Source organism: Parus major, chromosome 7 (assembly GCF_001522545.3).
Source record: "Parus major isolate Abel chromosome 7, Parus_major1.1, whole genome shotgun sequence".
NCBI classification, from domain to species: Eukaryota; Metazoa; Chordata; class Aves; order Passeriformes; family Paridae; genus Parus; species Parus major.
Window position 1 is genome coordinate 4,294,759 of NC_031776.1, and position 12,846 is coordinate 4,307,604.

General features: G+C 40.2%; 1 long non-coding RNA gene across 1 annotated transcript; it reads right to left on the reverse strand.

Annotated features, from left to right (window-relative positions):
* Positions 1-9,045: 9,045 nt before the first annotated feature.
* Positions 9,046-10,043, reverse strand: LOC107207765. The gene is made up of 2 exons (XR_004498202.1): positions 9,916-10,043; positions 9,046-9,370 (listed from the first exon to the last, which is right to left on the reverse strand). It is a non-coding gene; the product is annotated as an uncharacterized LOC107207765 (long non-coding RNA).
* Between the last annotated feature and the right edge of the window lie 2,803 nt (positions 10,044-12,846).

Genomic DNA, 12,846 nt, shown 5'->3' on the forward strand with positions numbered 1-12,846 from the left:
ATTGAGTTGCTATGCACGAAATGATCATAATTCAAGTGCCAACAGGTGCAGCGGGGGTGGCTGGCACCAGAATAAACCACAGCCGTTCAAACAGCTGCCTCTTTTCTGAGGCTTCCCAAAGAATCTCCCATTTAAACCCTCACCATGCTGGCACACAGGGCCAAATGAACCTGGGAGTTATTATACCCTGCCCAGAGACTTATGCCAGCAGATAGCTCACAAAGGGTGCAATTGCTACACTCAAAATGCAAAAATAAAACTGCATAGAGGAATGGAGTAAAAAGGAGTTCTTAAACTTCATCCTAAAAGGGCAATTAAAAAAAGTGCAGGGTACATGAGCAGACTCAAAGCACTGCTACACATCCTACTGTTCCTCAACATCCTGCCCATGCTCCAGGCAGTTTCTCTTTCCAAGAAACTCTGGATTTCAGTTGTTGGGAGAGCAAAAAACTGAAAACCAAACCAACATTTCATTATACAAACATTATACATACATATATATATATATATATATATGTTGCTTTGGCAACTCTACACTGACATAAAGTCACAGAACCTGTCTAGTCTAAGGCTGGACACAGCCCTAAAGGACAGGCTGAATTTTCCATCACAGTGTTTTTTAGGAAATTGCAAGGTTTACCAACTTCTAAAATATTTGGGATTCGAGCAACTAACAAAGTCAGATGATTTCTCATCACTGTAGGAGCAGACAGATTTTTAAACTTGCTAATTTTTAAAAACTCGCCTTCAAATTTTTGTTTGAAACAAAGTGCCAGATTATGAGACATAACAAGGCTGACAGCATTTCTCTGGATTCTAATTGCAAGGAATCAAGGTAATACTAATTACACTACTCTCACTCCTCAAAAATTAAAGTAAAAATAATTGTTGCAGATAAAGCAGATGAAAACAAAGAGAATACTCCTTCCCTATTAAACTGAGGTCAATCCTCAGAGTATTTCATAGAGGTGTACAGGGAGTAGATTTTTATGCTATGCGAAGATTTTATTAATTTAAAAAATTTTCCACCCTAAATTGAGACAAATATCTGAAAAAAGACATAAGATCTCATAAGATCTTAAATAATTCAGTCATTTATAAAGAAAAGCAAATACTTTATATACTACTAGTCTCTTTCAGCTAGTGATAGCTTCAACATAAACCTTTTTATTTATCCATTTTGAAAATGAAGAAACAAGTTGATTTGGAAACCAAATAACAAGGGATTTTTGGGGCTTTTTTGAGAAACACACAAAACTGTCTTCAAATTAGCTTCAATTTCATCAATAAATCCCACCAAAATCATACCAAATCTGAAAGCACAGTTTGGCAATGCATAAAGAGCTTTGGTGCCTCATCTGTAGGAGAGCAGAGAAACCTCTTACTTTGTCTCAAAACCATTTAAAGGTTGGCCTTTTTTCCATCTACTGCCTCCATACTAGTAAAACAAGCATCACTCAGAGCTTTGTTCCTGGGGAATGCTCCTCACAAAAGACTGATTTCTCTTATATTTAGTGTTCACATAAGGAAAGAAATACTCTGCACAACCAACCCTTCCAAGAGTGACTGAAGACCCCAGCAGCTGAGGAAGGAAAGCCAGCCTGCATCTGTTCAGGCTCTGAACAGAATAAAAACAATTCTCAGTCCCTGTCATCTGACACCTCTTGCCATCACTACATTTGCTTTGTATTTTAAATAGAACATGGTTAACAAACATACTTTCCACTACTCCACCCAACCACCAGTTTAAGTCCTTGGGAGCAAGGCTAAATTCCCACAGGAAAGTCAAGCTGTTAATCACCAGTCCTTGGACTCGATCTGGCAACTGGCACAGGGAACAAAGCTGAGGTGGAAGTGTCAGAAAGTTTGACAAGAGGTGGTTCCAAGGATTGGCTGCAATGATGTAATTCTGCTCTTGGCAGAGGCTGTATTCATTGACTTAGCCACTATCACACATCTCCACAGCTGTTTCTGCCAGGCCAGGGGTAGACAAGAAGCCCCTTGAAGAAGGGGCAGAAGGGATTTCAGACAGCAGGGAACTTCAAGAGGAGCAATGTCCCTCCGTCTAGCACTTCTCAAGGCTCCAGGACCCTGCCTAGGAAACGGCAGAGGCTGTTTTCTACAACTCACAGTGCTTTTCTCTGAAGGTACCATATGCCCAAAAGTGTCAACAGAACACTTTTGTCAACAGAAAGACCTCTTACAAGGAGCTGAGTATCAGAAACACAGATGCTAGTCTTAAAAGGAACAACCGTTTCTGCACTCTATTAACATTCTCCCGATGGAGAATGGGCTGTATTTTAGTTTATTTTAAAAGAAAATGGTTTCCAGCCAGGGGGTGATGCAGTTCTGTGCAGAAACAGACACTCTATGGACAGAAAGGAGCATTTATCCAGGTCAGGTGTGCCTGATGTGCCAAGAGACAGCACCAGAGTGTTGAATACAGTGAGCTCCACCCACTGCCCAAATGAGTTTGGGCAAAGATTGTTCAGACATGTCTCCTCAAAACCCTCTGTGTGTGGCTCTCTTTTCTCATTTCCAGGAGCTGCTAGACACTGGTCATTTCTCCCACCTACAGAACAAGAAATGGAGGAAGCACAACAGGCTATAACATCACCTGTGTCCTTCACACACATCTGCTAGCCCTGACCCTCATGGTGCAAGGGCAAACCCAGGAGAAGAAAGTTTAGCAAAGACATTCTCTTTTTGTCAGGCAAACTTGACTGTTCACATCACTAAGACCTTTCAGCCTTCCTATCTGTTTTATTTACACTAAAGCTGAGGTATTTTTAAAAAGCCAAAGTATACGCAACACTCCTATGAGAAGAAAATCCACAAATGTAACCTCCCCAGTGAAGTAAACTTGCTTCAACAGCAAAAAGTTTTCCTTTTAGCTCCCCTCCTATGGCACTGCATACCATTATTGCAAGAACAAGTGTTCCACTTCAGCATGTTTTCAACCAAATTTCAGATTTAAACACAACACATTTAAGCACCCTTCTTCTGAGTTGTTCCAGTTTTGCTTGAGGTCTCTAGAAGTGGAACTTAGACCCAAGGGTATATGGCCAGGTTGCTATTCTATACCACTCAAATCAGTCAGGGGAACAATAAAGGTGAACATGTGTCATTTTGTTCTGTTTCTTCCTCAGTGAAATTAGCAGTGGTCAGCACCCTGGATTCTGCCTCACTGTTTAAATCACCCTCTCTTTTAGGTACTTTTGTTATTGATACTGTTGCTTGTTAATTGTTCATCCTTTTGCTGGTTTTTATCTCAATCCATAATCTCTACCTTTGTCCCTCTCTCACCAGAGGGGGCAGGGGGAGGAGAGCAGCTAATTTGGAATTTAATTCCCAGCTAGTTTTAACCACCACACAAGTACTGTCTTATTGTCAATGCAATCTTTCCACAGATTTAAATCTACTCCCTTCTTATGCCAGGGGGCTGACTTTCACAGGGATATAAGTAAGTGCTCAAATATTTAACAGAGAAAAAATATTTCTTTAGTAACCTGTTATTTATAATTTATTTTATAACAAAAAAATGCAATACCTTCATTTACTCAGGCACTTAAATTTACTTTAAAATGAAGTATCAAATGTTGCTGAAAATATCAAATTTCACACACATCTACCTTCTAGAGTAATTGGCACAGTGCATATCAGACCATGGTTTATTAAAGCATTAAACTGAATTCTACACTACCAAAATCTATGGTTTGGGAGGATGGTATAGATTAGTTCATAAACTATCATTTCTCCACCAATGTAGCAATAATGGGTAGCAGCACTCTGGAATCAAACTGCTTGTTGTAAAAGAAAGGCTATTGCCAGCCTTCTGGAAAGGCATTGCATTAAGAAATGAATGAGGCAGATTGATAAATGCAATAAAAAACATCCATGTATTTCCTCAGCAGCACTAAAAGTATTTCAAGAGGTATTATTCAAAATGGTTAAAAGAAATAGCAATGATAATACTTATTTGCTATTATACTTTTAAACATAAAAATTCACTTTCACCATGTCTCCTTAGTTCACATGCACCATTTATTTTGGTGGAGAGTACAGTCTTATGCTGGATGAATGGCATTTAGGCGCAGAGAAATGTCACAGGATGAATTGCAGCCAGTGGCTGCAAGGAATTCAGCTCATGCTCAACCTCACAAATATCCTTTGAAGCTCACTTGTGAGCTTACTCACTTCATGGTCTTGTGAGTAAAAGTGGTCAATGAAGAGCACATTATGAGAGGGACCAGGACAGGAGACAGCACAAAGTCCTGAGAAAGCCAGTGCTAAAAGCAGCACCTCACACTGGCTCAGCAGTTATTCTCTCCATAGCCACCTTGAACACTTTTGTGGTGCACTTTTCCTTGTGCTGACCTTTTTTCCTTCTCACCTCCCTGTTGTCTGCTGGGCAGCAAAAGAAACTGACTGTTGTGCCTTTAGTGTCCATCAGAGCATGTAGGTTGGAACAATTTCCAACCTCTTTTGATCTTACCTAGCAGGACAGGGCTATGTAGCACAGGTCATATCCATTTTCCATTAAGGCAGATCCTTAAGAAAACCAAAAGTGAGGAGGAATGCTTAACATGCACACACCTCACCACACTGGAGGTTGTTTTTCCATGGCTCTGCTACAAGAACCAAAAATGACAAGTAAAAAACCAAAAATGACAAGTAAGCCCCATGAAAACCCCATGCAAGGAGTATTCCACCTTATTATATGGAGTAAATGTCTCTCTCGTGGTTGCCATGAGATTTGTGAACCAGGCTTGGATGTGAAAATGTGAAGAAACAAAGCACCTTAATTTGTTACAGATTGGGGAAAAAAGTCTCCTGCACTTAAGCCAATCACATTTTGAAGGTTTTGGTCTTGAAACTTGATTCACACTTCATGCAGATTTGCAGTTAGCAGCCACAGAATGCTTGCACTGAAGGGAAGGCCTTGCAATACAACCCATTTAAAAATTAGCTCCTTTGCATGATAAATGAATTTTCATGAATTCAAAGCCCTTCTGGAATTGGCAGAGTTGCACGAGCCCCTGTTAAAAAACCTCAAGAGCATGGCCATACTTAACTTTTCATAGCTGGATACAGAGGATGAGAAAATAATGAAGAAACCCTGTAGTCAGGTATACCTTGTAGGAAGGAAGGTCAGTCCAGCACAGTTTGCAACCTCAAAAAGTTTAATTTTATTGTCACAGAAAAGCCCATTGGATGTGTCCTTCAGTCACATCCTCTGCAAACAGTGCATGACAGTGACTGTCTGCCCACAGCTACAGTGAGGATGGTTGTATTTAATTTCCTAGAGCCTAACTAATTAGCCAGTCATAAGAACATAACCCTCATCCACCTTGCAGAACATTAAGTGTGTCTGGGGCCACCACTTAGCAACAAATGCTTGGAGCAGAGGATACAGAGAGTCTGTGAGACAATTTTAAATCTTTACAAGAAATTATGTCTGAAGAAAGCTTTAAAAGCTAAAAAGGAATTGCTATCCACCCTATCATTAATGTGTAGAGATCCAGTAAGCAAACAAAGTTTCTAGATTGTTTTCCAGAGTTTCTGGTACTCAGGACTCATTAAAAAGTCTCTCTTCTCTGAAGAGGAACAGCTCTTTCCAATTCCAAGGCTCAAGAAAACCCTGGAATTTTTGGAATTTTTGAATTCCCAACCCAGCAAAAATAAGGGAAAGATGAACTTCCTTCCAGGTAAAAGGGATCAATTGCTTCCTATGCTTTTGTTACCCAGTTTAGAATTCTTCATCATTCAAGGAACATCAAGAACATATTATATTATATATAATATATATTATCATGCCATGTACACCTGAATTCACAGCCTGGGCTTCTACTTAGACTATTACATTCCTCAGATTTACCAACTCAGAGACACAAAACCAACTTAGGTTTTCTCTTATATTTCTATGTATCAGCTCTCCAGAGTATTTGCTCAGGAAGGCATTTTCTTTGGCTCTTTGTGACACAAAAACAGACATATTTTTTGCTCCACACTATACTGAACACTATCATTTTTTAAGTTGTTCCCCTTCATGCAAACAACAGTGCTTATTAACTGCTTCATTAGTTTAAAAAGTGGTTTCAGTTCAGAGTTTCTCAGCTGTAACCATCCTATTTCAAAAGCTAAGTCAGTTTTTAGAAGACAACAAATAAAACACTTCTGCCTCATTACCTTAAAAGGTTTCTTCTGGTCTGTCCCTTAAGTCAATCAGGAGTGTACCTGATATTCAGAGTAAAAGTTGATGCTCTCACTGTACCTCTTGCTCACCTCTGGTAGGATAAAAACCAGCAGTTAATTGAACATGTGCATGGTATGAAGGCCACACAGCAAAACCACATTTTCATAAGAGCAGGACTCATTTACCTAGTTAGCAAGTGAACTCCTCTTCACCTTTCTGGAGATAAAATGGACCAGTCACCATTTTCTTTTCCAGGCCATGTGGTCAGCCCATGTATTTTTCCTCCCCAGGCATTTTTTGAGGGTTTTTTTGTCATTGTTCTGCTGTGAGTGGGTGTGTAGAGCTGTGTGGGTAGGTGGAGGGTAAGTTTTCTGGAGTTCATAACCAGCATTTATTCAATAATTTTCTGTGCCTTGCAGGCACCCCCCCTCTTTTTTTTTTTTTTTTGTTAATTAACAAGTCTCTTTTTTTCACTTACACCCACTGGTATCAATTTTCAATTTCCTCTCACTGGCAGAAGAAAAGGGAGCTATTGAAGCCTTTTCCTCTTTAGAGGAAACACTTACTCCAAGGAAATACTGTGTAGCTCTCCTTAGAGCTACTGTATCCAAACCCCAGTTACTGGTACATGAAATTATACATGTGTATTCTGCACATTAGAAAAAAAAAGAAAAGAAAAAGACAGGAAAAAGAGCAGTAAAACTACAGAATTTAGGGTTAAGAAACCCTAATTTCAAAACTACTTGCCACTTCTGAAGAAAAAGTAGTTCATCTCAGTGTAGTCTTTATAATTTGAGCTCTGTTAAATCAGCCAAATGGAGTGGCTTTCTCCTAAATAGCAAACCAATAAGAAACTTGAAGTCTGAAACTGTAAGCATTGATAGTACTTGAACAGAGATGCTTTAAAACACTATTAGAAGTATTTAACACAACAACATGGGTTGCCACTCATTTTGATTCTGATACAATAAAAGTACAGAAGCATAATTTCATCCTAATAATACTTATTACACATCAGGAATAGTTCTTTTCTGGGAGATAATGCCTTACTCATGCAGCCCTGTTTGCAATGCTTTCAACCTTCAGCAGCACCTTAAGTTTATTCCTGTCTGCTGTGTTCAGCAAGTGCCTTTATGTGCCTTTTATATTCACAAACTGCTCTTCTGGTCTATGTTGCTCAAAAAATCAAATGCATTTTTTATGGTCTGCAGCTGATTTACACAGGACAAAATGCATCAAGGGATAAACTTCACTGAAAATCTGAATTCTTCATAGCCCTTTTTGAGAGTTTTACCCTGTGCCACGTGCTAACATAAATGCATACTGATGAACACCTGAGTGGATGAAGCTTCCTTCTTTGGTATCAGACACCAAATTCTGGTTTCCACAGAGGAAACCAGGCCTTCAGTGTGTAACTTCTATCTTCATTGGGAGTGCTCCCTGAAACTGCTGCTCTTCTTCAGCTTTTGTAGAAGTGGTTTTGAAATAATTTACTGCACAACTCATATGGTCAAGCTCCAAATCGGTGCTGCTGTGTGCTGAGAACTGCTGACAGCTATCTAACTAAAAGATAAAGATATGCCTGCATGGACTTCAGAACAGCATCCCAGATTAGAAACCTTTTTAAAACATCTTAGTTTGAGGTTTCATGTTGGAAGACCCAGGGAAAACAAAATCAGTCCAATGGTGAGATATCACCTGCCACCATCACCTTCAAACCTGCCAAGTCTCATTCTCAGCTCATGAGACTCCCACGCTTGACTCCCACATACCTCTTTCTGCTGATTCCCAGCTAATGCTGGACCTCCCACAAAGGCCTTGAAGGGCTGTGGGATCTCTCTGGTGCTCCTAGGTACGTGCTGAAGGAGGTGGCTCTCCCACCAGCTATGTGCCTATATGCTACATGTGGTCAGTGCCATGGTGCTCTGCCAGGAGGGAGGAATGAGAGCTGGCTACCAGGGGCCCATGCCCACTCGAAGCCATGACCATCCACTGCTGCTTGTTTCTGTCACATTGTCTCATGCCCACATGACTGACACTGTGTGACCCCATGAAAAGGCACACTGAGGAGAGTCAGAGAGTCACGTATCAAGGGAGGAGTAAGCTGAGAGCTCTGCATCTTATTCCAGCTCTCCCTGCACTATAATGCCAACACAAAAAAGTTGGACGAAGAACATGGAGGTCCCCTGATGGGTACCCATGCTAAATTGGCACTGTATTCTTCTTGAAAAAAAGACAGCACATCAGCTTTAAATAACCTACTCAGAAACCAAACCTCTAGGCTATTCATATCATCAATGTTGGACATGAACAGTTGGGCTCACTCTTTGCAACACAGACTGAAAGTCTAAAAAGGAAATAACGTGCTTTGTGAGAGGGGCCAGTGCTGCCCATTGTTGTGCTTTCAAAGCCTCTGGCCAGACCCTGCAGCTTGGCTTTACAGATAATATCACCACCACGAGTGGCAAAAGAGAGGAACACAGCTAACCATGGCTGTTTGAACAGGAGCTTCTGTTACCCAGATACAGAGACAGCTGTCTGCCAGAAATCACCCCCAGGGATGGGACATGGTGGCAACAGCTGTCAGGGGAGCTGCTCTGAATGACTGATCATTCTAGAAGAACATACCTCTAAGCAGATCTCCCACTTAGATTTGTACCTTAGAGAGCAAACATTACTCAAAGGCAGGCACATGACAATAAAGCTCTGAGAAAAATTAGGACAGTTGCATCCAAGGGCTACATTAACTAGTAGTTTTTCACATTAAGTTGTCTGTTATCAAAATAAAATCCAACTCCTTTAAAAGTTCTTTTACCTTGCAGTGGGAATGAAAGACTACAAAAATTATCTCTTCTTAAAAACAGATAATTCTTTTTATATGGCTGTTCTTACCTAAATATACTTGTACATGTCTGGAGAATACATGTTTCTCAGATGAACATTAAGTTTGACAAAAACAGACCAAATTTTCATTTCAACCTGTCTTACCCACAGAGCTTCGAACACTTTTCCTCCAGGTAACCTACAATTCCTCGATTTGCTAACTTGGTATCTAGCAAGGCCATGTGCATTTTTGTCAGCAAGATAATGCTTTAAATTCCATTCAGTACAGTAAACGTGTTAGACCTTGCTCACAGCAAAGCAGACACTGAAGAGAATGCAGATCTTTTCCAGCTGTAGCAATGAAAAAAAAAATAAAAATAAATGACTGACTGAAAAGAGACTGCTGAACTAAACTAATTCATAGCAAAGTCCAAATGTCACAAAGCCCTCAGGTCAGGGCTGTACACACAGTGGGGGAGCCCTCTGACTTGGTGTCTTTACATTACACTGGCAACAGTTCTCATACCAGAGGGGTGGATATTGTTACCTCTGGGTATGCAGGCAGTGGCAATGTTTATCACAGAGTAAAACAGATCTGGGCAGTTTGGAGTGGCAAAGGAAACTATCTGTCACTAACCCAGCAGGGGAGAACTACTAACTTGGACAATTTACATCTATAACCTAGGGCAAACCCTATCCAGTCCTGAGCCACCTATACCAGAGTTCAGGAAGGAGGGACAGATCATGTACTGCTATGGGAGATGAACATAACATAGAGAAAACATCACCATGATGGGCTGAAAAATAAGAATTAGGGATCTGTGACTATGGCTCCAGGAGGAACAGAGGTGCAGGGACCAGACAGGGCAAGAAAGGAGGACAGTACTGTCACTTACCCCTGGCTCTGCAGTGTCTCTGTAAAGACCCATTAGGCAAGAAAAGCACATCCTGAACTGGAAACAGCATCTGTGACGAGTAACAATGATTCGCACTCTCTGTCCTGTTGCAGTCATCTACTTCTATTCTGTTTTCTGCAAGAACATTAAAAAGGAGAAAGATTGTCCTTAATGTCCTATTTTTTTGTAGCCACCCTTCTTCCCCAAAGAATGCCAGAGGTCAATCTGATTGCCACTGTCTGTTTAAGGTATTTCCTGATCCCAGAAACTGATCCTTGAAGCCTGAACAAAGTTTACTTTTTTGTGGCTTAGGACATGATCTTCCACCTTTCAGTTCTGTTACAGTGCATAGGTACATATGTGATGGGATATGCCCCACCAGATTTTCTTGCTACAACAAAGCTGCCAAAACTGTAAATTGGGTGACCTGGCATCCCTGGGCCTACAAATCTCTCTGCCAGCCTCCTGCCTGCTGACAGACCTATGAGCAAGGTGTTGGTCTTACCCAGGAGCCTACATCAGCTTAAGGAAGGCATTTTCCAGGAGGCTGTACCTGACAGGACCTCATAAACACAGCCAAATTTTACCTCTAGGCATCCAAGTAATTCCCAACAATCTCCTTTCTACTTCTTCCCTCTCAGCTGCTCCTGCATGGTTCCCTCCTGCCTACTCTGATATAATAATATGAGATCAGACTCCCAAATGAAAAAACAGGGTAAGTTTCCAGGCTGCAGCTGGATTTGTAATGCAGATGTTCCTGCCTGTAAGTACAGGTAGCTCTGTGTATTGCTAAAGTTCCACACGGAAAACACCATCCCTGGTCGAGAGGCACTGCTGCTTTCAGACAGGCCCATCCATAGGAATAGCTATTCCCCTAGTGCCATCTCCTGGCTTTAGGTGGAGGAACACAGTAGCTGAAAATATTTTTTATATATGTTAAAAAATTTTGCAACAGGTTTAGACTATGGATCAATATAAAAAAAGCACTCAGACCACGAGTATTCTTTCAGCATATTTTGTATAATTCACTCCCAATAAAGTTAAAGTTAGTTTAAAATGATAAAGTTTTTAAAAATATCTTCTGGTCCAATTTTCACTTTGAGACTTTTCACCATTTGTTTTATTTCTCAACAAACATCAAGGTTCAAAACTTCCTTTTTCCTGAATTTTTTTTTTGTGTCACCTTATGACTCCAGAGAATTCCTGAAAGTTCCACAACACCACACAGGAAGTGAGGAAGTTTGTAAAGCCTCAATTATGAGAACTGTATATAATTTTAACCCCATATTTAATGATGATTGGTAACACATACTTCCTAGATATCAGATCTAGATATCAGATCTATGTACTTATCTAGTTATGTCAGTTTGTAAGTCAGGGTATTGTTGGTAAAAGAGGAGAAAGATGTCCACTTAAGACTCAAAACTCTCCCAGAATGTCTGATTTGGGAGAGTATTCTCTGTCAGGACTGTTTCCCCTGCAGCACGGTGTCCTCAGGAGCCAAAGCAATGAAGAATTATGAGCAGACTGTTAAATCTTCATCCTTCTCCCAACTTCCAATGGTTTGCTCTTCCTTAGAGAAATGACTGCTACGATATCGAGCCCCCTCCAAAATGTGAATAACTGAGAAAACCTCGATTTTTTTGATTTTTTTTTTTAAATTGTTAATCAGTACAGTTATGAGCATTGCAGTAACTGGAGGAAAGGTAATTCTGGCAGTGGGAGACTGTGACCACCTATTCAAAATAGACCCAAGACTCAAACAGACGGAAGAACTGCACATGAGGACTAATTTGTGTGAGAAGTGAGACATACAACTAGCAAATAGGGAGTTGAGTACTAATCAATAAAGAGGTTATGTAATGAAATCTATGCCTTTGTCTGTTAAAGTCTATAGTGTAAAGCTTTGATGAACTGGGAAATAGCCTTTTATGGGTTATCACCTAGGTCCCTACTTTATGGAAACTAGAATTAAAAAATATAAATACCTTGCCTCAGCGTGTGAATTGGTGCTGTGCGAAGGGTAACATTCAGAACAACCTCCATCCTTTAGAAAGCCCCTACACAAGATAATCATAAACAACCGAATTTAGAGAACCCCAAACAAATAAACAAACCAAACCAAACCAAAAAACTACAAACAAACAAACATACCCCATAAAATACACACACAAAAGGGTGCTAAATCATTTCATTGGGCAGTGTTATAGATACATTTTATATTGTTGGCTTTTCGCAAATATTAAAATGAATGTTATGTGTATAAGAATGAGAAATTTTGTTGTATAAATATAGTTTTCTTTATTTCTGTTATTGATGAAATTTAGAAATATTAGTATAATACATATATGTTAGGCTATGGCATAGTATTAAAATAAAAACTGCTTTTGTTTGTATAACCCAAAGACTGGGGAAAAAAAAAATAGCTAGAGAACTCCTGCATTTGTAAACTATCTTGTCCAGATGAAGACAGCAGTGACCGGAACTCTGGGGGAGGAATTTATTGCATTTTTGGTATCAGGGAATGTAAATCTCAATGGCGCCAAGAAGATTGATCTATTGGGAAGGGGGTAAGAGAAAACTAAACAAAAGAACACCAAAGATCCTAAGAAGAATGTATGAGAATTTATGGATACGTAGTAGGGTTCTGTTTTTAAGGGACAATCCTTTGTCACTAAGGTGTGCTCTCTTGGCTGAATGCAGAGACACCTGGCCGTATTTGTATACTTCAATTTTTTCTCCTAGTTGTCTTTTTTATTAAACTTTTAAATTCTATAAAAATTATGTGAACCTCGTTTTTCACAGGCAGGTTCTGCAAATCGAAACCCACTGCCAGCAGGAGGGCCGGGGCCGCGAAGGCAAATATGGCGAAAAGGCTCTGTGAGGGGCAGCCCTCAGGGGAGGGAGCTCGGCTTCCCACTGTGATAAATG